Here is a 24626-nt window from a genome sequence, read left to right as displayed (position 1 = left end):
GGGACCATTCTGAAACGTCTGAAGACCACTCTGCGTCGCCGTGGCATCCCTGCCACCAGCACGTCCACCACCCTTATTGTCGGCCAGCAAGCGTAGCGACTGCAAGCCGCTGTGTAGCGTTCGTGGATTTGGATGTTCCCTCTCCAAAACGACATTAACCAACAGCTGGCAAATTCTAGTAGAGTAAGACAAATGAGACTGGCAGTAAGTAAGGTTATACACATAACCTTAACAACAACAACAAAAAACCCTTAACCTTAACAAAACATCAACAAAAATATCCTGAGTGGAAAATTTAAAGGCTGGCGGTAAGACTGGAAGCCAGCAGGCCCTTCCTGCTGGAGTATCGCTTGGTGGGCTGCATGGAGGACTTCCTCCATCACAGGAATGGCGTTATGATTTCAGGCATGCTGGTTGCTGTTAATTTGTTGGTTTGCGCTGTTCTCATTTTCTTCCTGGACTTCCAACAAATAGGAATGAATATCCAGCGAGTATCCAGCAGTAACAGTACATGCTGTCCCAAGCCCCTTCAGTCACTGCCGCGTACATCCCTGTTCAAGTAACTCTGATAAGACAACCTGCAGCAGAAGCAGCTCAAGGGCCAGTTCAGTCACTGGAGCATCACTGTAGAGCATGACACTGTATATAAGAAAATTAGGCAGCAGACTTAATTATACGAATAAGTAGTGAAAGCACCAGGACAGTGGAACCAAAGACAAAATAATCTTTGGAGATGCCTTTAAATGGGCAAGTGAATCATTTCTCGTACTGGATTAAAATCTGGATCATTCACATTCTTTTGAAACCGCAAGATATCGGGTCAGACTACCTCTCCCAGCAACAGAATGAAGGAGGCAGAGTAGACTGTGTATACTATTCACACCAGCCAGTGCAGGAACATGGTAGTACTGGAACCCACTGAAAACTCAGTTCTCCATCCTTTGAACTAATGTTGAACATTTCCAGGGGACAGATAACCAGCCACCAGCCACAAATGAGAGGGAACACTTCGGTTTAAAGAGACCTTAACAACAATATAGTTGACTTCTAGCAGGCGACAAGACCTATGAAATTTAACAACGGTTGCCAAGCCATGACAAATTATCGGTGTTATTGCTGAAAGTATACACCCAACGACGTCTGTTATTAGGCCTTCAAAATGAGATGCTTGGACATGTTCTTCAAATCCCAAACCAACAAGGGAGAAATGACACATGTGGTCAGGACAGAATGTAAAACCAAGAATGAACAGTGTATTTAAAGACACCACCCAGAAGACACGTTCTAGAAAAACTAATGATCTGTCAGGTCCTGGCATTCTTTCCCATGGAAGCTCTTCTGCAGCTTGGTCCCATTCTAAAGTGTTCCAGTTCCTGTCATCCTGGGCCCTGATGTTGGCGTTGGCTGCATCTTCCCCACCTGCCTTGTCTCCCTCCTCCTTCTCCTTCTCCTCCTCCTCCTCCTCTTCTACTTGGTCATCCTGGGCCTCAGGGTTTTTCCCACCACCGTGTTTCCCGCTGGTAGGTAAGCAAGCTGCCCACGGGCAACATTTTCAGCACCATTTCCTCCCCCTGGAGCCTCATTCTGGTGATGCCCGGCAGCAATGATGGGCAGAGCAGCATGGTGACCTCAATACTGAAAACCCTAAGAATTACATAAATCTAACGTAATAGTTTGAAAAAAAGATGTATACTTAATTTAGAAGATTTTAGATCTTTTTAACATCATGACAATCTTCTGCTTTACCTCTAAATTTAATTTTTATTTATTTAAAAATTAAAGTGATATTTGTACCTATGCAGTTCTAAAAGTCTGCATAATATCGAGGTTTATAAAAACAGCTGTTCCCCCACCTCTTCTCATCTTACCCCCAATCGCTAACCTTTGGAGGCAGGCAGTTTCAGTTCTTTCAGCTCTTTGTTCTGATTTGCCTTTATTTTTCTAAGTCAGTTCTGTTTTTTGTTGGCTTTTCACTTTAGACAGTAGCTACTCACTTCCTTCTGAGAAAAATGAGGATTAGTCATCTTAATCTCTCTGCCGCCTGCAAACATTTATATGTATTTCCCTTTCTCTCATCTTCCTTTAAAGGGTATCAGGTTTTGGGGGTGACTTCTTTAGTATTTAAATTATTATGGCTGCAAATACTTTCACAGCTGTGTCACAGAATACACTGCAATTGTATTCGCTTTCTTGTCCAACTTACTGTTTTCCCAAATATCTGAGTTTGAAATTTTATGTATCTTGTGCCTATTAATTCATTTGCAATTCTCTGACAAAAATAAAATTCCTTTTAGTATGGTTGGACACATTAGGTAGTCTGTCAGTTCCTTTTTTTTCTGGAGACAGTCTGCTTCCCATTTATAATGTAGACTTTCACATAATTCTCCTGTATTTCAGTAATCATTTTGTCTTCCTTTCAGTTTTTACTTAGGTTTCAAAGATCAGAGTCTCTGGTCCACCCTCTCTAGGAGATGGGGAGAAGATTGGTTTTTGGGGTGAGGCCACTTAAGTGAACTTTCAGCCAGTCATCTTTTTCCCAGACGCACCCTAGGTTTTTGTCTTCCTTATGCTCCCAGAACCTGAATCTCTCCAGCATGAGTCAGCTTGCTGCTGCTTATTTTGTTTGTTTTATTGTGGTAATGTGGTACAATGTACATAACCCAGAATTTGCCGTTGTAACCATTTTAAAGTGTACGATTCAGTGGTGTTAAGTATATTCACATTGTTGTGTAACCATCACCACGGTTCGTCAATCTCCAGAGCTTTTAGAATCATCCCAAACTGAAACTCTCTACCTGTTTAGCAATAACTGCTCATTTATTTCTCCCCCTCAAGCTCCTGGTGACCATTCTATTTCTTGTCTTCATCAGCTTGCATTTTGATGGTGTCTTCTTCTCAGGTTTAGGTTTCAATTTTTTGGGTCTAATTAGGTTAGTTACCTCTTTTTTCCATTTCTACCTTCCAGAATATTGTTGACGTCTCTTATTTGCCATTGTGTCTTTCCCCATCCTCTTACCCTTACAGCTTTTATACTTCTGAAAACTGCTTTAACTTTTTAAGGTGAGGTTTCAAGAAGGAGTCAAGGTCAGTCATGCTTAACTGAAGGTCTGTTTTCCCCCTCACATTCCTTATTGTTTTTAAAATGTGGGTTTTTTGTTTTTAGATTATGAATTTAAATACAGGTATGTCAAACAAATAAAGGCAGTTTTTTAGCTATATTGGCTATAAACTTAAGCTTGGTGGATAGGCTCCTTATCATGGTTCCCATTGTGTTGGCTGGGGTTTGATCGCTCAGACCTGTTGCCCCCCTGCACTCTCCTCCAGCAAACCTAGGATGGCTCTGCTGTGCTAAGACATGTTCTGTGCTCCTGAAGCAGTTTTCTTAGTGCTGAGAGCCTGGCCCTGCTGTGGGGAGTGATTTTGGGAGACAGACTGTTACAAATTTCTGTAAAAGCCTGTTATTCAACGTGCAGTTCAGGGGTTTTCTCCTCTCTGCAATGTCTCCAGAGTTAATTACTTCTTCTGTTCCACGACACCTGTGAATAATTCTGTTTTATTCTAACCAAGTTAGATCTATCTATCTGCACTAGTATCTGCTTCATGTTGCTCTGTCTTAATCTTTCTTAGACCTAGTGTTTCTCAAGGTTGGAGAATACTCCCACATTTCGATACAGTTTTTGGTCCACAACAGATCATAAATAATTATTTGTAAACGAGTAAGTAACCCACCTGGATTGATTGAATTTCCTGTTTGCTGGCAAGCATATTGTTCTTGTGCCCTGCTTCACCAGTATCCACAGAAAGCTATTAAATGCTTTTTGCTTGTTACTGGGAGTCAATTCTGTGTAGTGATTAGAAGTGTGGCCAGAATGTCCGGGTTCAAAAAACACGCAAGTTTCTAACCTCTCTCTGTTTCTCTTTCTTTACCTACAAAATAGAGATAGTAATAATATAATGTAATGTTGTCAGCATTAAGTTACTCCACCTAAAGTGCTGGGTCTGAGCCTGTTGGCATATGATTTTGTAGTTGATCTTTTTTATCTTCATGAGGACATTGCCTGTTATACTATCATTAGAACTTGATGATAGTAGATGATGATTTTTGATGTAAGGTCAAGGTAAAATAATACATCTAGTTACTATAAAAATATTTAGCTTTTTGAAATTTCTATATAAACATGATCTGACATGATTTTCATGGACAATAGCAGATGATGGCATATAAATAGTAAACCGGGAGAAATAATATCTTCAGTGTGTTATGTACCTACTAAAATACTGTATTTTGAAAATATATATAAGATATCCAAAGTCTTTTAAACACATAGAAATGTATTGAATGGCTGTGTTAATATTCATGTTCTTTTCTCCCTAAAAAGAGTTTTATGCAGCCCATTGATGAATGTGATATTGAACATAATTGTTGTCTTCTAATTTGGGAGCCTGCTCTCTATAATTCTCCCTTCAGAGACATTGTGCTAAGGGAAGAGAAACCTCTCCCACGCGTTCAGCAGGCACTGAACGCTTGCTCATGTGCCTAGGCTTTGTGGATAAAGTGAGCATAAGGCATAGTTGTTTTTCTCAAAGAACCATAATCTCTTCATCAATTCAGTAATACCAAAATCAGATGCTCTGGCAGAATCTATTCACACTATTTGACCCAGAATTCCACTTATAATACTTTATAAATGGAACAAAAAATGTGCACAGAGATTTATGTACAAAATGTTTGTAAAAATATTAATTATAAAAGCAATAAAAATATATGGATTTTGGTACATCCATTATATTTTCTAGACTTTCAGTTAGAAACATACTATTACTTAAATAAAAATTGTATTTTAAAAAAAGTTAAAAATAGCTTAGAGGGTGGGGTGTGGTATACCTCAGTGGTAGAATGCATGCTTGGCATGCATGAGGTTCTGAGTTCAATCCCTAGTGCCTCCATTAAGGGGTGAAAAATTTAAAAATAGAAAGAAAGAAAGAAAGAAAAATCTTTTCTGGTGTATATACATGGGTTAGTCAGTTGAGTTGCCTGATCCTTAAGAGAGGTAGTGAAGTGCTCAGGTCCCTGTTAGAGCCCCAGTTCCACCGCTGATTGTGTGTATGACTCTGGCAAGTTGGTTGTTTAAAATTCTGTAACCTCAGTTTTTTTTTTTCCGTCTATATCATGGGCAAAATACTAGTAGCTATGAAGTTTGTTGTGAGGACTAAATGAAGCAGTATATGTAACAAAAAAATAAAATAAATACCTCGGTAAGTATTTGTGACTCTTACTGTTACTGTTTTTCCTTACACTCATTCCCTCGTTAATGAGTTCTTCTCTGTAACCTTCCCCCAGTCGGTCTAAACCAGAAATGGCAGTATTTTGTTTGGTCTAACTCCCATTGCTTTGTAGTAGCCATCAAGAGGTTTCTGAGTCCTTTGCCAGCCTCCGCAGAGCTGTCACCTGTTACCTGTGTCAGCCAGTTTTGAAGAAGGGGAAACAGCAAGACATGTGCCTTGGGTTTGCCATTTTTGCTTTAAACCTGCTTTGTCTCTGTACACGTACTCACTCCCTGGTCTCCTTTGGAATTTAGGTACCTTTTGTTCTTACACCTTACTTTGATGGAAGTCTGGTAACTCTTTTTTTTTTTTTTTTAATGTTTTAGCTGTTAACTCTTGTTTCATAGCACAAGTTACTCTTCATAACAGGGTAGTAATCCAGAGCTTTAGCCCTGCTTCTCCTAGGCCTCTCATGAAACGTAAATACAGCTGGTTTGTAAGGCTGACTCGGACATGCTTCATTTGAAGAAGAGTTTGATTTTGTGTTAACTTTTTTTCACGCTCCCCGGAGTAGAAAGCTCCTGCTATGTTTAGTGTAAGGGAACCAAATACCATGGAATTTTTCCATAAGGGATTATGGTGTCCTTCTAGGGCAAGCAGATTATGACCAGAAACATTTCTTCTTCTTGTTAATTCATGGTGTTTAGTATAGGTTATGTGCTGATAGCATCCTGTAAATAATAAGCAATGAATTGTAACTGGTGATGAATGAAATAACCTCCAGCAATAGGCAAAAGTGATTTTACACATCGGGAGTTATGGACACTGTGAAAAGCTTTTACTTTCCTTGATGATTTTTTTCTGCATTGGTGAAGTCCAGGGTATTTTAAGTTATTATAAATCAGAACTTTATGTTAAAAAGCATATTAACAGTTGAGTTTTGAAATCACTTGCCTTGGATTTAGTGTTTTTTGGTTGTTATTTTAAATCCAGGAATCAACACCATATGGTGTGCAGTTAACTTTGTTTTGTCTCTGTTTGAAGGACAAGCTGAAGGTGTTTTAATGATATCACTCAGCTGGGAATCAAGATAGGTTCCTTGGGTACCTTGCTTAACTCTCAGGGCCTCAACAGCTTCTGCCCTGTAACCGCTGTAACATGTGATTGTCCTGAGCCTTAAGATTCTGTGGCCTTTTTTTTTTCTTTCACTAATCTATACCAAAATTCAGGTTTTTTTCCTATGGAATTTTTAATATGTTAGATATGTATTAGCTGTCAATATGCATTTCCAAGTGCTTGATTCTTTTTTCTAACTTTTAATCTGAAAAGGCTCACTTTTTTCTTTTTAAAGAAAACTATGTCTGATTTTGTTTGGATTGTTCTTTTATTCATTAAAACATAGTTTCAACTCTATGTGGTAGCTGGCTCCTAAGATTAAAAAAAAAACAGTTAGTCCCCCATTTTCACACTCCCCACAATCCTTGTATCACATTTATATTGACAAGTAATAAAATTAACAGATTTGCGCTTTAACATTCTAAATAGTGGAAAAAGCATTACTGAACTATAAAATAGTCATGCAGAGAATTCTGGCAGAGGAAGAGGAGTGTGCTTTATATACTAAAAAATCAGCCCATGGCGATCAGGCACTGACTTGCTCTGCACTGTTTTAACAGAGAATTGAATAGTTTTGTTACACAAATATTTTACAGTTATTTGTTAAAACAAAAGACGGGTACTTAAGGCCTTTTGATAATAATTTACAATTTTTTTTACCTTAAATAACTTTCAGGAGGAGTAGGGGACTCCTTGGTTGTAGAGCCTCAGGTGAAAAGCTGCTGCTGGAAAGCAAGCCCGCTGGGAATACACCGAGGGTGGTTTCAGGCATGGTAGAATAATGTCTGTTTCCTCAGTGGTACTTACTCCTTGCATGTGGGTATTCTGTGTCATCACTTCTCTTTGACTGTGTTTCTTTGAAATAAATCTGAAATTGATTAGCTGTTTATCATACTCTAAATTAGGAAAATGATATTCAAAACTTATAAAAATAAGATTTCCAAAACCTCACAGGATAAGTCCATTGGTTGAAAGTGAGCAGTACTTTTGTATTTCTTTGGAGAGATTTAAAATTAGAGTCTTTTTTCCCCTGTGGTGCAGGTGAGACTGGATGTTACCTTTTACGTGATGTGTCAGTCAGAATTCTTGGTGGCAGGAAAAAACCAATTAAAGCATATCATGTATTTTAAAAGGATGGTGGATAGAGCTCAGGGGCTCATCAAATTGTTTTGAGAGTTAGAGAACCAGATTCAGGGCTAAGCAGCCAGAAACAATGCCCAAAATCACATTGCACAACGATTCCCATGAGGATGCCAGTACCATCCAGAGACAGACTGACAGACGCCACAGCCTGCCCCAGTGACACTGCTAGCTCTGGATGGCTCTAAGTGCTGCCACCTCTGCCCCAGACTTGACCTTCCTGCACTTGCTCCACCATTAGTGTGAGAGAGAGTTCCTTCTGGTCTCTTCTCCCACTCGTTAGTTGCCCATTCCTGCTCTGGGCTGGGCATGTGTGTTCGGCAGAGCCCATGTGGGACATGTGGGAAAGTGTCTAACCTTTTGAAATCATAAGGTGGTGTGAAGTTCTTAAGTTTAAGATGTGGGAAACTCTTTGACCCTCTGAAATCATAAGGTGGGGAAGTTCCCAAACTTAAGAAGGGAAGTTCAGATGTTAGGCAGACAAAAAGAATGATAGATGTTGATTGCATCTGATGTTTTAGATGTGACCTGTGTGCTGAGCCCTCACTGTATGTTAGGCACCATGCATTTTGTCTTACAAGCATTATCACAGGCCATCCTCTCAACATTAGAAATGAGGCCAAGAGAGAGTAAATAAGTCACCTGCCCAAGATCATACAAGTCACTGCTGAGCTGGGACACAAACTCAGAGCTGCTTCCAAAAGCCTATGCTCATAGCTGCTGTATTAAACCGACTCTTTTAATATCCCCACCCCGCATATATTTAGCTCAAAATCCTATAACTAAATCTGTTACATTAACTCTGCTAAGTTTATTAACGTCATAAGTATAGTATACCCATGTATTTAGGCATTTTAAAGGAAATAAAAATTTGTGGCTTTAATCTTATCTATTTTCAACTAATTGAATGATTTAATTTTTTCTCATTTTGTGACTATTCCATCTCACTTTGCCACAGGCTACAGTCTGATAAACTGCTTTCTTTCTGAGTATCTGTGCTTGCAAGCCAGTTATTGAGTGTAAGAGGGACAGGTCAACAAGGAGAGGGGACATAGAGTGACCGAGACTGAGGCATGGAGGTAGACACATTACACAGACACACACACAGAGACGCATGTGTACCTGCACAGCCCTGGGAGAGGAGAGACAGAGACAAACGCGTATGGAAGAAAAGGAATTGGGGGGGGGATGTGGAAACGTTAGTCTACAGGCAGCATCCTTCATATGCTTTGTTATTTGTTTTGATAGGTTGAAAAGCAGTGAAACAGTGAAACTCCCCTTCTGCTTTAGAAGTCATTGAGGTCTTTTTTTTTTTTAAGTTAGACTCAATGCTTTCTGTAAACGTTGAGTTTTAATTTTAAGCCTCTGTACTAGCTTGCATTTTGAATTGACTTATGTACTTCTGTTTTAAAGCTAAAAAAAAAAGGTAATATCTAAGAGTAATAAACAGGAGCTGTTGTTTAACTTGGATTATGTCCAGCTTGGTTTGGGGGGAAAATCATAAAGACAAACTCCCATAGTTACTATGATGTCACCCAAGCTAGAGTATTTCTTCATAAACCACAACTCTTGATAATTATTCCTTTAGTATGAGTCTGTCTGTCTTGCAGATTCTTCTACGCTACCAAAATAGCACTTTATAATAATGTTATTTTATTCACTTGCACCTTTGGGAGTAAATGGGCAGCTATAATTTTTGTGAAAGTGAGCAGATCAAGAGCCCTTTCACACACATACTCTTGTAGACAGTGTAAATGTGAGTTGGGTGCTAGAGAAATGCTTGATGTAAGGTAAATGTCCATGAAATTGAAAGTGATTTTTGTCCTCTGCAAGTATTACATTTTAATATTGAGTATACTGGCTTTTTGTCCTTATCCCCATCTGATCTGTCCTAGGATATAAATTTTAATTTGAGAACTCTTATTTCTCTATGACTTTTTTTTATTTGTGGTCCAATGAAGGCTGCATATAATGGATTTTATATAAAACATCGATTGTATTTATACAGAATTGTGTGTATATATGTATACATACACACACACACATCCATACACACATTCTGCTGTTCTGCTACTTTACTTTGAGATTCATTCATCTCATGAACTGGTTTAGTGGACCAGCAATCCTCAAATGGGCAGTAGTCCTTTTATTAAGCTACCAAGTTGAAAACAGGATGTTGGCATACATAGTTTGTCATCTTATGAGCATTAGCTGATGGCGAATTTAATTAGTCATCTAAGTAAGAAATGCCATGCTGGGCCAGAGCTGTGGTCCATCTGGCACAGACTCTTTTTAAAGAGCTGCACTAAGGAATCAGGTTACTTACTGGAATTTTGTCATTCCTAAAGGACACATGGGCCGTTGCTCATTTCCCTTAACCTACATACTGCATTCAGAATTCATGCCTTCGTTTAAACTCTTCAGCATTGCAGTCTGTTCTAATTACAGATGCTATGTATGTATTGAGCTAAAACATCTTATAAATTTGTTGGAATGGGTAATTCAAGGGGAAAGTACCATTTATAATGTGAACTGCAGTCTTTCCTTGCTCACTCATAAGCTGTTGCAGTTTCTTCACCTGTAAAATATAAAATTATTTCATGGTTTCCCCCACCATCTAAGAATCTGTTCTGTTATTTCTAATATGGCCAATTTATGAGGTTTATATTTCTCACTCTCCTTCTTAACATTTTTTTTCTCTACATGCCATTTAAATATAGAATATTAAGCAAGTTCTTTATGTATAACGAAGGAGGACCAAGTTACAGAGGAACACTGAATTCCTTTGAATTATCTGATGACTGTAACTGACAGTTTTGTTGATTTTAGAATAAATATATTTCATAGTTGTAGTTCAGAGAAAACAAGTAAAGCTTATGGTGAGTACTTTGGGATATGGGTTTATTGAAGGTTCTTTCATGAGACGTGAATTCTACTTTTCAGTTGGCTGGAAACTGATTTAAGACACTGGCCATTCCTTCTTTCATTGTCCTTTGTACAATGCCCACCATGAGAAATTAGAGTTTGGTTGTGGGTAAAATTGTATCTGTTACATTGCTGAGAAATATTTAGAGCCTACCAGAACTGCTAAAGAATGAAGATAGTATTTTCCTTGTAGCAGATAAAAGAGGAATTTAGAAAAAAAATTATAAGCCTTCTTGGTTGACTTCTATTTTTGAAGTTATCGATTATCCCCTAGAAAATGAAAGAACTTAAATGAGCTTGATAAAAGTTGTTGCCACTTTTGAGAAGTTAATGCAGTTGGATGACGGTCTGTGGAGCACACATACATATGATGACAGCATTTTCCAGCAGAGACTATCAAATACTGAGACCTTTTGGTGTTCAAGTAACTCAGCTCCCTGGAATAGAATCTGCATTAATAGCAAGCTGCTCTCCACGGTAAATGTTTTATTGTGTGTTGTATTAAAATTCATTAAAAACAATAAAGCCACAGGTTCTGTGATACTTAGATTTGTATATATCTCTTCATTATGTATAATATTGAAGACATAGTAGAAAACTAATACGGGAAATGTTTACCTTAATGTTCTGCATAAACTCACATGTTAATATTCTACATAGATAACCATGTTATTTCTTAGCAAGAAGTACATTTTATTGTCATGGCCAGAATGTGAATAGCGTTTTTATATACAAAACAAAAACAAAAGTTTTAAAAGTAACAATTATTCATACTACGTGCCAGAGGAAGGAAGGGAAGGAGAGGAGACAAACACTAACTTTATGGAGACGTGTGTATGATAAAGTTTCAAGAAACAATACATGCCCCATCTGTTATGCAGTTGCATTTTGTTAAAATACAAAACAAAACAGCAAATGCTGTAGGTAATACACCCAACATTGATTCCAAAACCATACAAACCATTCCACTATCTTTAGTCTTAAAGGTCTGTGCACAAAGTGTTCTGTTGTTGAGAAAGAAACACTGAAATCCTAAGATTTTGAAAAAATAAGGTTGTGTTATTTATAATTGGTGTCCTGGAAGAGTGGGTCCTCCTCTTCCCTCCTCTTTCCTTCATCATTCTTAACCATCAGTGGGGTGATTTGAGATTGAGAGAGAGGTTTTTTTTTTTATAAAGTGTTAATTTATGCTGAAAATTCTCAGGACACAAGCAAGTATTTAGAAGACTAGCATATGTATTTAGGCCTTTGGGAAACTTTAAATCATGAATCTGTTGAGTCTCTGTTCTGTGTAAAGCAGTAAATTATTTAAAAGACATGTTTTTTAGTCTATACGGATAATTTGTTCCAAGGAATCCTCATTTTCTCCAAATAACTGAGACATTAGTATAGCAAGGCCACATTTCCTGGGTAATGTGTCCTGGTAGTTAAGTAATTACCCTGATTTTTATTTTAGGATAGGTATGATACCTTTACTGTGTGACAGATCTAGTAACAAATTAAGTTTGTAAGTTTTTGAATTTTGTTCTGTTTTGAAATTAGTTTTACAAGATATTTTCTGATTGACATGTTAAAAATCAGATTCTGTTAAGTATAAAGAACTGAGGCAAATAAGTGTTATCCTATAGTGTCAGGAATTAAGGTGTCCCACATGAGAGAATTTTCCGGAAGGGGAAAATTAGGGCTCATAACTCTGATAATTTTGTTGTAAATTTTAAGAAATTAGTGAAATACTTTATGTATGTTTATATATATTATCTGTATATCAAGGGAGAAAGAGAAGTATTTCAAACATCCAGAAAAGTGCAGAAACTATTTTGGTAAACACCTATGGTACGCACTGTACTAAATCTTAGCATTTCTTGGAGTATGTGGGATAGCCATCAGTCACTTAGAGCTGATTCAGGTTAATTATTATGAATGAGAGCTGATGAGTGAGCTACGCTCTGCCTAGCTTATTCTTACTCAGTTCCCTTAGACCTAATGTGGCATATTCTTCTGATTTATCCTGATGCTACATATTTCTTATTAATATACAGCAGTGAACCTTTCCCTTTTACCCTCTTATTTAAAGCAACTTTGGAAGAATGGAACACATTTCTCAGATGAACAGCCTGGATTTGCATGTTACTCATGTGAGGCAAATGTAGTTGTAACGAATAATTTTATTCCAGTTTGCTGCAGATTATAATCGAAAAAGAAAGACTGAGATTTTTGTCTTCTAGAGCAGTTTCTTTCTGGTTTGGACAAGTTATTTAACCACTCTATATTTTGTTAATACCTTCCCGATAGGAAAGTTGTGAGAATTAAGCGAGCTAGTGTATGTATCTGGCACACAGAAGTTGTTCAGCGAAGGTTGCTTTGATATCACTAGCCTTCTTTCAAGTGATTAAACTTGCTGAAGTCTGATTTCCAAATGAGTGGGGGCATTTCTGCACAACAATATTCAAGGATTTCCATCCCTTCCCCTCCCCAAACAAAGCAGATTTTAACATTAGATTTCGTCATCCAACTCTTAGAACCTTGCTGATTTCATTATACGTCTGGTTTATTTTTGTACCTAAGGTCTGATAGGCACATAACAAATGCTTTGTGAGCCTTAAAGTAAGTGAAAATAGATTGTTCAGATGAAAGGTATGTGGATAAGTCAGTTTTTGGGCAATTCTAGAGAACTCTTGCCAGAACTGGTATCTTTGTTTTGGTCTTCAGAGACTATTAAATGTGATCACTGAGTCATACTTGCTGTGTTCTCTGTCCCCTGGCTCTCTCTCTTAAGACCCTGAAGCTTGCCAGCCACACACAGGATGTTTAAAAGGCAGAGTAGGCCTTAGCCCAGGGGGAGTTTGTTTATTTAAAGAAAAATAATTAAGTTCAAACATCCCTACCATGTCATAGCTAGTCTAGTCATGTTAGAGTTAGCGAGTTCTTTTGATTCTTTCTGGTGGTCATGGTGCCTAAAGGTAACAGTTAAATTTGAAAGGAGTTAAACTTTTCCTGAGATTACTTGGAATTTTATAATGTAATCCCAAACAAATCCCTAAAGTGGGAGGAAAGGGAATGCCATTTATTTTGCTAGTTGTTTTTTAATGAGACTCATGTAATTCAAATCTTTCACCACTTCTTTCTAGGGTTATGAAAGCGATGATTTAAAAACAAAACCAACCTCCCCCACCCCCACCTCCCAAAAAACCTTCCCTTTCACACACATTATGGTAGCTCTATCTTTATTAATTCTTTGAAGTTGGGGCCATAAGAATCTTTTAAAAGGGACAGTGTAATTTCATAAATGTTTAGGCATGAAGAAATAAAAATGGATTATGTTTGTGTTTCAAATGATTATCATCTCTAAAATTGATGACTGATTTCTCCTTACATATTCTCTGCCAGATAAGGAAATCTGAGACAGACGTTCTGGGCCTACCCTAGGGTACCAGTGTGTATCTCTTCAATGAGATAACTTAAAAACCAAATCCTAAAGGAAGTGGAGAAGGAATAAGTACAAGTCCTGAGGCCCTGAAGTGAGAACATGCTTGATGTGTTTAAGGAAAGAGGGCAGTGTGGCTAGAATGGAGTGAACAAGGAGATGGGTAGGAGATGAGGTTAGAGAGATGGGGAATATCAGATCACGGTCCTTACAGTCTTTGCAAGGATTCTGGCTTTTAAACTGGTGAGGTGGACTCAATTAGAGGGTTTGAGCAGAATGACATGATTTGACTTTCTTTTGAAAAGGACTAATTTGACTGACTTGTTGAGGTGAGCCAGGGGAGAGGCTTATTACAATAATGCAAGTGAGAAATAAGGCGGCTTGGACCACTGTGGTAAGAGTGGAGGTGGCAAACGTGGTAATTTAATGAATACCTTTTGAAATCGGAGCTCCCAGGATGAACACTTAATGAATGTGATGAATACTTTTGCACATTAAGTCTGGCTGATCCTAAAATTTTAAATGATGTTAAGGTTAATCACTGGGTCCAAGTTTTATCAGCCTGATTATTATAAAGTTTCCCATCAACTTTTTAACCTAATTGTTTTAGCAACTTTTGATCATTTTTTAGATTCGTTATTTCACAAAGGATGACAAAATGGTTATTTTCTGATTCTGTCATTCCTTTACATTTGTTATTTGGAATCCTATAAAAAAGGGTTTTACTTATTCACTACCTGGTTACTCTGGGGTACCTTTCATATAAGAAAGTCAGGAATAAATGCTTAATTCTTTCCCATTATCAATTTTCAGAATAACTAGTTTATGCCCTAGTGACTTCCAAAGATGATCATGGAGTTTTAAATATATATATAACTTATCAAATCAGTGGAAGTCATTATTTTGATGTTCAAAATGTCATTATCTGATATTCATTTGACTTTAAAACATCTTGACAGTGAAAACTATGAAATAAGATACATTCTGAGAAGTGAAGTCTAACTCCATCAATGTCCCTTCTACCTTTTTTCTTTTTTTTCTATAGATAACTATTTATAAATGGTTTTGGTTTATCCTTCTATTGATTTTTTTGAAAGGAAAAAGTGCAATTCTGTAATATTTGTATCCTCCTCAGTTTTTTTACAAAAAGAGTAGCATTTTGTGGAATACGAATTTGGTTACAGGTTGGGATATACAGGAAACTGCTGGATTCCTTGAGGGTTATTGACATCAATCAACTTTTCACTGCTTGTAAAAGATTTTCTCTTATATTCCTAGCTGTCGCTACAGCAGGCACCTCAAGGAACATACATGTTTAAAAAAGAAAAGGACACTCACCCACACCATTTGACAATATTCAGCAAAATTGCACATCCAGCATTTCCTTTTCTAGGAGTCTTTCCCAGAGGTTGCACTAATAAAATTACAAAGTAATAAATGCGTTTGTTCTGTTCTTTGAAGCTTAGAACCATGTCTTGATTGTCTTTTAATTATGGGCTTTGTTTATTGGAGAAAGAAACAATACTGGTGGTGTAATTGGCATTAATAACATCAATGGTGTATGTATGGAAGAAATGGCACTTTGAGACTTGGCCATTTTGACATACTGTGAGGTTAAATATTTCATCAGTTAACGTTAAATCATTCATCAATTTATTAATTCCTTTAATAAATATTTACTGAGCACTTAACAGCATGGCAGCCATTGTCTTAGGTGTTCAAGAGATCAGTAAAGAAGACAGACAGAAATCTTCTGTAGAGTTTGCTTTGTATAGATGTGAGGGGGAAGTAGACGAAGTATAATAAACAAGCAGGTAATTTATTGTTTTCAAATGTGAAGTTTTAGGTTTCCTCTTCTACATCTTACTTGTTTCTTTTTCTGGCCTATAAGTGGCATCATTAGGAATTGCAAGACTCTGATAGGTGAAAGGGATTGAGGACTGAAGAGGTTGTAAATATGTATACTCTGTATGTGTAACATAACTGTAATTCTGGTCCCTCCCTCCCACCTCACCCTCAGCTCTGTAATGTTTTTTTATTAGAAGGTTGCTCAAGAACTGTTTTGATGGTTCCTTGTAGTCACTAATATTTAGATAATTGTCCTGAAAGATCTTATGTTTTTGTTATGATGTATTCTTAATGACTGCATCTTTATTTCAGAAATGACCATTAAGAAGTAGATGTCCAGATGCAAAAGTGATGAAACAGTCAATTTGTCATAAAGTAAGATGCAGCTGTGGCTTTTCAACCAGATTAGTAAGTGTGGCCAATTTTTTTTTAACTCTATACTTATTTTTTCTACTTTGAAAAGCATTTAGTAAGAAATATAGTAGACTTTTTTTTTGAAGTGTCGACTTGTATTTCTGTTTTTACTTTGGATTATAGTACAAATTCTAGTATATAGCTCTAGAAAATATATATCCTTGCTGTCTGTACCTTTTTAAGAACTATAAATAATTTAAGAACTATAAGTAATAAAGGTAATATTATAAAGTCATAGCTTTAGAGGGAATGAAAAAGAGTCACTGTAATACTACTATCCAAATACAACCACTCTTATAATTTTGGGATATTTGTTTTCCCTGCTGGTCTTTGTTGTACACATTTAAAAATGTATATAATTTTGATCATAGTGTTGTAAAGAATGTGATTCTTGTATATCTTTAAAAAATTTAATTTGTTAAGATGTTTTTTTCCTGGAAATAAAAATGTACCCTTCAGTATAGGGTTTCTAACTGGGATTGGGATGATGAAAATGTTCTAGAGTTAGATGGTGGTGATGGTTACATTACTTAACGAATATTGTAAAAAAAAAAAAACCCACTGAATTTTACACATTAAAAGGGTGAATTTTATAACACGTAGATTATGTCTTAAAAAAAGTGCCATTCGGAATATCAAATCTTCGCAAGAATAAAACCCAGTTGAGTACTGATGTTTTAGAATATGAAAATGTGCCACTCATTACTATGTACTTAGCAACAGTAATTTGATAGCTGGTAGAATAGTGTTTTTATAATAATAAAAATAATGAATTTTTAATAAATGTTTTTATAAAAATAATAAAGTACTTTTGTTATTAGAGACTTAATGTCTTAAGAGACATTAAGCTTTCTTAATGCCAAGTGCTGTAATAATCTGAATGTACTGTGTTAGCATTTTGTAACTTTTCATTTTCAGGAGACTTTCTGTTTGAAACTAACACTTCAACTTTTCTACCTGAAATTTTTTTAGGAACAAAATTGTGTCTGTTTTTCTCAGAAGAGAATTCCACAAGGTAAGACATTGTTAATGTAGTAATAAAACAAATACAGTTGAATACAGACTTAATTGCTCTGGCTTTTTAAAAAAGTCCTTTTTCTACTTTTACTTTATATCTTTTCTTGATTATTACAGTGTAAATTTGTTAGCTACTCCTTTACTACTTCAGAATTTACTAGCAAGGCACAAGCCATCGTATTTGAGGTCAAGATGAAAAGAGTGTGATAAACGTAGTACTTTTAAAACTCAAATACCGCTTTTCATTGTCAGAGCTTACTCCTAGCATCCTTAGGAATTAGTTTGTCCATTCTGAGAAAAAGTTGTTTTCTTTCATTGGGGCACGTTCACCTTTTACCTCAGTGGACATTATCTAAATGGCTTTGAGGAGTAGTGGGTTCATAGAAGCTCTCTTAGAGCCTTTAAGATTATTTAGCAATGCTTCCATCTGTGGAAATTGTATAACTCCTATATTTAGTTTAAAAAGTGGAATGCTTCCTACCAGGTAGATAAAAAAAGATTGAGTAACATCTAGTGTTTTTAAAAAATCCTGAATGATCACCTTACAATGGATTTTAAATGATCGTTGAAATACATTATTGTACACTTTAGACTTCTGAAGGGTGAAATGTTCAAGTGAGTAAGAGTAAAATCTCCTTATCAGTGTGCTTATGCTATGCCAGGAACTTAAAATCAGTTACTTGGCAGCATCAAGAATTTACTTTGGTTAAATTTTCAGGGGAACTTTTGGCATAGGTAGTAGTGATTAACTGCAGATTAATTCAGTCTGTCAACTGGAAATGCTTATAGAGTGAATTATTCAAATCAGTAACTTTCTCATTTTTTCTCCTTTTTCAGTATCCTATGTCTTAAGGGGAGCATGCATTCTCAAATGCATCTTTTCCACCTGTTTTTGAAACTGTCCCAGATTTAGTTAACCAAGTTAGTTTTTATCCTGATAATGGAAAATAAAGGGTTAAAATAAAAGGGGACGCACTAGCTGATGAGGAGGAAGGGAGAGCAAATTACCACATTTTAATTTCCAAGTTTCTTGTGAAACTCTTTCCCCCTGTTTTTTTCTTCTACTCGTAGATGGTTAAGGGAGGGGGTCCTGGAACCTGTGTATAGATAGCACTATCTGATCTCCCAGGGCACTACTCAGAGGAGAAATCCAGATCCTTCTTTTCCTGGACCACAGTGCTTAAAGTAAAAGCAGAAACTTTCAAAATATTTAATCTTAGTGAACTTGATCTGTTACATCTTTGTCATTGTTCTTTTGGCAAATAAAATTTAAATCTTGGACTTCAGTACAATGTATGATGCAGCGATGATGAATCATAGTGTCTGTACTCTTAGGGTTCCCCTATATGTGTTCAATAAACACAAAGATGCTTTCGTAATTTTTTTAGAGTAGAAAATAATCTTTAAAAGATTTTTCATGTTTATACAGTATCACCCTGCTATACACTTAAAGGCATTAAAAAAAAATGAAAACTTCAGTTTTTATTAACCACACATTTAAAAATAGTTGAAATGGTAAATTTTATGTTATGTGTATTTTATCACAATTTTAAAAGTAATTTTTTTTAAATTTTGGGCAACTCTGTTTATTATGAAAGAAGATGGCTTTGTCTGAAGTATGTTTTAATTTCAGGTACAAGAGTGTGAAGTTAATGATACTCCTCACTTTGTGTCACACCCATTTGTTGGTGGTCCATTAAAGGACTGTTCTTCATGTCTTTTATAATTAGTCCCTATGTAAGTGACCCTTTAATGTGTAGGTGTATATCCTTTTGTTTGTGTCTTGTAAAAGATTTTATTTTATGTACCTGTATTTTAATTATACATTAGGCCTTAATCTAGTTCTTTTGGTCCCCTCCACCCTCCTCTTTCTTATTTTTTTCTAAGATCTGGCTATTTTACTGTGTTTATCTTACTTGTTTTGTCCAACTGGTGCATTGTATTCCAGGTTGTTTATCAAAATGAAGCTATTAACTCATCGACATAGAAAACAAACGTACAATTACCAACGGGGAAAGGGGAGGGGAGGGATAAATTAGGAATTTAGAATTAATAGGTACACACTACTATAAGTAAAATAGATAAACAAGAACAAGCTCAGGGACCTGTGTTCAATATCTTGTGGTTACCTGTAGTGGAAAAGAATCTGAAAAAGAATTACATCTATATTTATATGTATGTATAACTGAATCACTTTGCTGTGCACCTGAAACACTGTAAGTCAACTATACTTCAATTTTAAAAAAATTTTTAAAAAATGAAGCTATATATGTAAAGTACTTTAAATGTATAAGACACATAAAATGAGAATTTAGAAAAAGGCCAGTTTTTGCACATTTCTTTTTATTAGAGTTGAAATTAAAGAGTGAGTTAGATGCTGTGAAAGATTAGAGGAAATATTAAACATCTGTTTAGAAGGCTTAGAGTCTTGTTAGAACAGTCAAAGAAAAGAATTGTTGGGTCTAAAAAAACATGTATTTTTCTTCTAAAAATAATATGTTAAAATGCCTAGGTCTCAGAGTTATCTGGCAAAAGCCTAATAGTTGAAGATAATACCAGTAATAGTATAGAATCTCCCCATTATCTATTGCTTTTTAGTTAATTTCTCCATTGTAATGCACAGCACTGATCAGGGAGGGGCTTCTGTCAAGTGGGAAAATGCACCTTGTTGGGAGCAATTTCTTTTTGTGGGAGGAGAATCTTAGGGGCACTTAGTTCTGGAGGCTAGGAGGAAATGTAGAACTGATGTGAGTAGTGGAATGGAGAAGGGAAGGAATTCACATCTGCTAAAAGCCAGTGTTGAGGCTTTTTGAAAGAAGTAGTTACTTACATGTCAACACTTAAGTATTTGTAAAATCTCTGGTGTGAAGACTGGCATCTCTTGAAGTTGATAATAGATTTGGTATCCTATGCATTGTTGAATACTCACCCCACTCTTTAAAAATTACAATTCAGGCACAGGGAAATATACACAAAATGTTATGATAAATCACAGAGAAAAAAATGTGACAATGAGTGTGTATATGTCCATGAATGACTGAAAAATTGTGCTGAACACTGGAATTTGACACAACACTGTAAAATGATTATGAATCAATAAAAAATGTAAAAAAAATAAAAATTGCAATTCAGGGTATTAGACATGAGATAACATGGTCTCTTTCTCAGGTTTCTTTAATTTTTGAGTATTTTGTGTGGCATAGTAATTTCATTATTTTCACTTTGTTAGCACATACCATAAGTAGGACAAACAGTATTCTCAATTTTACAAGTGAGGAAACCAGTAGTGGAATTAACTTTAGATTCTTTTTACTGATCTACACTGACACCCTATCAATGGATATTTTGCTCTGTATAGAAGATGTAGTTACAAGGATAGTTTTAACTTGGAAGATATGTTTCTAACCAAAAAGAACCTCATAGCCTGAGAAGTTTAAAAAAACATATGTATATAAACAAAAATATAACCAATGAATAAGGTAGATGGTATTCACTTAACCTTAAGATTCATTAAAACAGCATTTAATAAATTAATATTGGTTTTGTCCACCACTGTTATATACAAGATTATTTCATAAATATTTCCAGCTTAGAACAAATACCATAAATTGAGATTTTTTTCATTTTGAACTTGCCTTTTTAATATACTTTAAAATTAGATGTCTAACTTTAATGAGTGGGAAATTAGAACCCTTTTGTGAATTTGGAAAGGGCATTTGATCTCACACATTTCAGAATATGGTAATCCTCTTCTCATAAATTATTTGTTTGTAGTATGAAAATCAGGCAGACTGTATCATAAACCTGTATCTTTTATCCTGAGAGACTACTTTGGTTCAGGCCTGGCTTTAGCACAGATCAAGATTGGTTTTGAGTAATCCAGTGCAATCCTAGGTCATTCTAGGTCTGGAGGGTCCTCGGATATACTGACCATTTGGTTTCGATACCTGGTTTACATTTGAGCCCGTGGAAAGATTTCACATGTAGGTGGTGGGATAAAGGGATACAGATCAACTCATAGTCTATTGAGTAGATTGGAGTTATAGTATTTTGAACTTTGGCATTGTTTTTGTTGTTCAAAAATAGGCTATGGCAGGTCTTCTAACTCAGATTTCTTACTGTATTTTAAGGCTTCAAATGTTACAGTTCAATTTAAGTAAATTTTAACTTTCAAAAATATGGATAGCTTTAGCCTTTTATAAAAGAATACAGTTATTTCAGATACCTTGTGTTTCATCTTCCACTCTTCCTTAGAATTCTATATGAGCTGTCTTGATTTTATTTTACTTTTAAGCCATTTGCTTTTAGATTAAAAAGAAAAAACCTCCAAAAACAAAACACAGAATAGGTTGAAACTTGACACAAATTGCTGCCACAGAACAAAAGTGCTGATCAAGTTAAATCAACCCCTGTAATGTGTATTGAAAGGAAAACCTCTCCTCTCTCCCCCAATTTGAAGAACAAGCATTTTCCCTGCCAAGAAGGGCTGACTTTAAATGGACCAGCTGTCCATATTAGGAGCCTAGGGTTGCTAAGGTGACCATGGCTGTTTGGAGAAGAATGCAGCTGAGAGGGCAAGTTCTTGATGTGTGAGCTGAGGGAAGGAATGTGGTGTGATTGTGCAGCGTTCCTCCTAATCACATGCTCACAAAGTGCTGTGTGGGCAGCGTGTAGAAAGTACAGGTCTGAGTGCTGGAGCTTGTTGGTTAAAATCATTTTGTTTTCACGTGAGGCAGAGGCTTACAGTTTAGATCGAAAGCATTTACCTTATATGTATGTATGTGTTTTGGGTAAAGGGGAGGGTGTTTTAATGGTGGATGAAATGGTAATGAATTAATTTTGTTTGATGGACGTACATTTTTATATGGTTGAGAAAAATGTATCTTACTATACATGATCGGTTTCAGTCATATGTACAGTGTTACTAGTTCTCCAAGTGAATGATGTATTCTTTGTAATTGTGCTTATTTCTTTGACACTTCTAATTACAGAATTACTTGAAAGTCCTAAGAATATGCTGTCTGTTTGCTCTATTTTTTCCTTTTCTTCTTTTTAAAGTTCTTATTCCTTCTCTAAAGGAGATCTTAGTTCATTAAGTGTTCCTTCCCCCAAAGCATCCAAAGATAGGTTCCGGAATTTGATAAAAAAAATATGAATCAAGGAGCAGTGGGAAAGGTCAAAGGAACACCTCACTTACCTGAAACACTATTTCAATTTTACCATGAGCATCATTACTAACACTTGCAATGACACGCAAACACAAATACTGATATGGACACTTACTGAACTGAAAGGTTTTTTTTTTTTTTAAATCCTTGTTTCCACGTCCCTACAATAATATGTTGATCCTAAGTGAAGGCATAAATGTGTAATATATTTAAGATGTGAAATAGTTGGAGCATTGACATTCCTGTATTACATTAGCATTTTTTTCAGATAGTCTACTTTTTTTTGACATGGTTGCTATTTAACTGAATTATTTATAAAATATGGAGAGAAATTAAAAGATTAAAATATTTGATTTTTGAGTTCAGTTGGTTCACTGACATTTCTTATGTCTACCTTGATAACTTTTAATGACATTCTCTATAACCTGTACTGTTTCCCCCAAAATGCAGCAGAATATTATTGGTTTACATATATGCTTCGTAACAGTCCTTAACTTTAATATAAATATGTAGGTTTTTTTTCCTTTATAGTTTATCTTAATCTTTTTCTATCCAGAAGTCATATATTCTTCCCCGCTTTGTCAACTAAAAGCTTTATGGTTATGCCTTTCACATTTAATTCTTAAATCTTCCAATAATTGATTTTTGTTAAGATACGGGTTATGAATTAATTCTTTCTATATGAATAATTGGTTATTCCAGCACTGTTAATTGAAATAGTCCTTCATTCCTTCCTGATACGCAAAATTCTCTGTGTTACAAATTTTCATATATGAGTGTTTTCATTTCTATACTCTTTCTTCTGTATCTTTGGTCTATTTGTTTACCTCTGAATTATTATTCTACTTTCTTAGATATCTGCAGATACTCAGTTTTGTTTCTTATCTTGTTTCTGATCTCAAAGGAAATGCTTTCAAGTGTCACCATTTAAAATGACACTTGTAGGTTTTTCTTTATTTTTTTTTTTGAGATGGCCTTTATCAAGTTAAGGAAGTTTTGTTCTGTTCTTACCTTGTTAAGAGTTATGTTTTGTTTTAAATCATGAATAGTTGTTATGCTGTATTGAAAGGCTTTTCTTTAACTCTGGAGATGGTCAGAATTTTTTCTCTATCTGTTAATGTGGTCAGTTACCTTGATTTTCAGATTAGGCTAACTAAGCACTCCTGGGATAAATCCAGTTTAGTCATGATGGAGTATCTTTTTTTTATAAATTACTGGATTTGGTTTGCTTACACCTTGTGTACAATTTTTTTTTTTTATACATCTGTGTTCATGAGTGAGATTAGTCTATAAGTTTCTTTTTTCATATTGTCCTGGTGGAGCTTTTTTAAAAATCTCTTTCTCAATGAGTTAAAAAACTTTTAAAATTGTGGTCGAATACACCCAACATAAAATTTACTTTCTTAACCATTGTAAAGTGTACAATTCAGTAATGTTAAGTATTTTCATTTTGTTGTGCAACCAATCTCCAGAACTTTTTCTTCTTGCAAAACTGAAACTCTACCCATTAAACAGCTCTTCCACATTTCCCCCTCTCTATAGCCAACCTCTATTTGACTTTACGTTTTTATGAGTTTGACTGCTCTAGTTACCTCTTAAAAGTGAAATTATACAGTACTTACCTTTTTGTGCCTGGTTTATTTCACTTAGTATAGTGCCCTAAAAGTTCATCCATGTTGTAGCATGTGTCAAAATTTCCTTATTAAGGCTGAATAGTATTCTACTATATGTATAAACATTTTGTTATCCATTCTTCTGTCATCAGAAAGTTACGTTGCTTCTACCTTTTGGCTATTGTAAATAATGCTGCTATGAACATGGATGTACAAATATCTTTCTGAGACCCTGCTTTCAGTTCTTTTTGGTATGTACCCAGATCACTGGATCATATGGTAATTCTATTTTTAAGTTTTTGTGGAACTACCCTCCTGTTTTTTACAGCAGCTATACCATTTACCTTCTGGCAGCAATGCACAAGGGTCCCAGTTTCTCCACATCCTTGCCAACACTTATTTTCTGGCTTTTTTGGTAGTAACCCATCCTAATTGATGTGAGGTAATAGCTCATTATAGTTAACAACTATAAAACAACTCAACTAAAAAAGATAGATGCAACGCCCCTCCATGTTCATGGCAGCATTATTTACAATAGCCAAGATCTGGAAACAGGCTAAGTGTCCATTGATTGATGAATAAAGAAGTGCTTATATACAATGGAATATTAGTCAGCCATTAAAAGAAGAAAATCTCCTTTGTAACATGAATCAACCTGAGGGCATTATGCTAAGTAAAATAAGTCAACGAAAGATA

The 24626-nt window shown here is 35.6% G+C and overlaps 1 protein-coding gene and 1 pseudogene across 7 annotated transcripts in view; one reads left to right on the top strand and one right to left on the bottom strand.

Moving 5' to 3' along the window:
- LOC102536289 (E3 ubiquitin-protein ligase MARCHF6-like) overlaps nt 1–2952 on the bottom strand; it is a 32510-nt pseudogene extending 29558 nt beyond the window's left edge.
- The window catches only part of FRS2 (fibroblast growth factor receptor substrate 2), an 87233-nt gene that overhangs the window by 29400 nt on the left and 33207 nt on the right, over nt 1–24626 (top strand). For 5 of the 7 annotated variants that reach the window (XM_072973409.1, XM_072973415.1, XM_072973411.1 and 2 more), the window contains exons 2-3: nt 16031–16126; nt 17105–17147. The gene's annotated coding sequence lies outside the window, so the exon portion shown is untranslated. Of the gene's footprint in view, nt 1–16030; nt 16127–17104; nt 17148–18782; nt 18887–24626 lie in introns of all 7 variants that reach the window. The other 2 variants (XM_072973413.1, XM_072973410.1) reach the window with 1 other exon arrangement.

Source organism: Vicugna pacos, chromosome 12 (genome assembly GCF_048564905.1).
Source record: "Vicugna pacos chromosome 12, VicPac4, whole genome shotgun sequence".
In the NCBI taxonomy this organism is placed as follows: domain Eukaryota; kingdom Metazoa; phylum Chordata; class Mammalia; order Artiodactyla; family Camelidae; genus Vicugna; species Vicugna pacos.
Note: the sequence above shows the minus strand (reverse complement) of the source record. Positions and strands in the feature narration are given on the sequence as shown.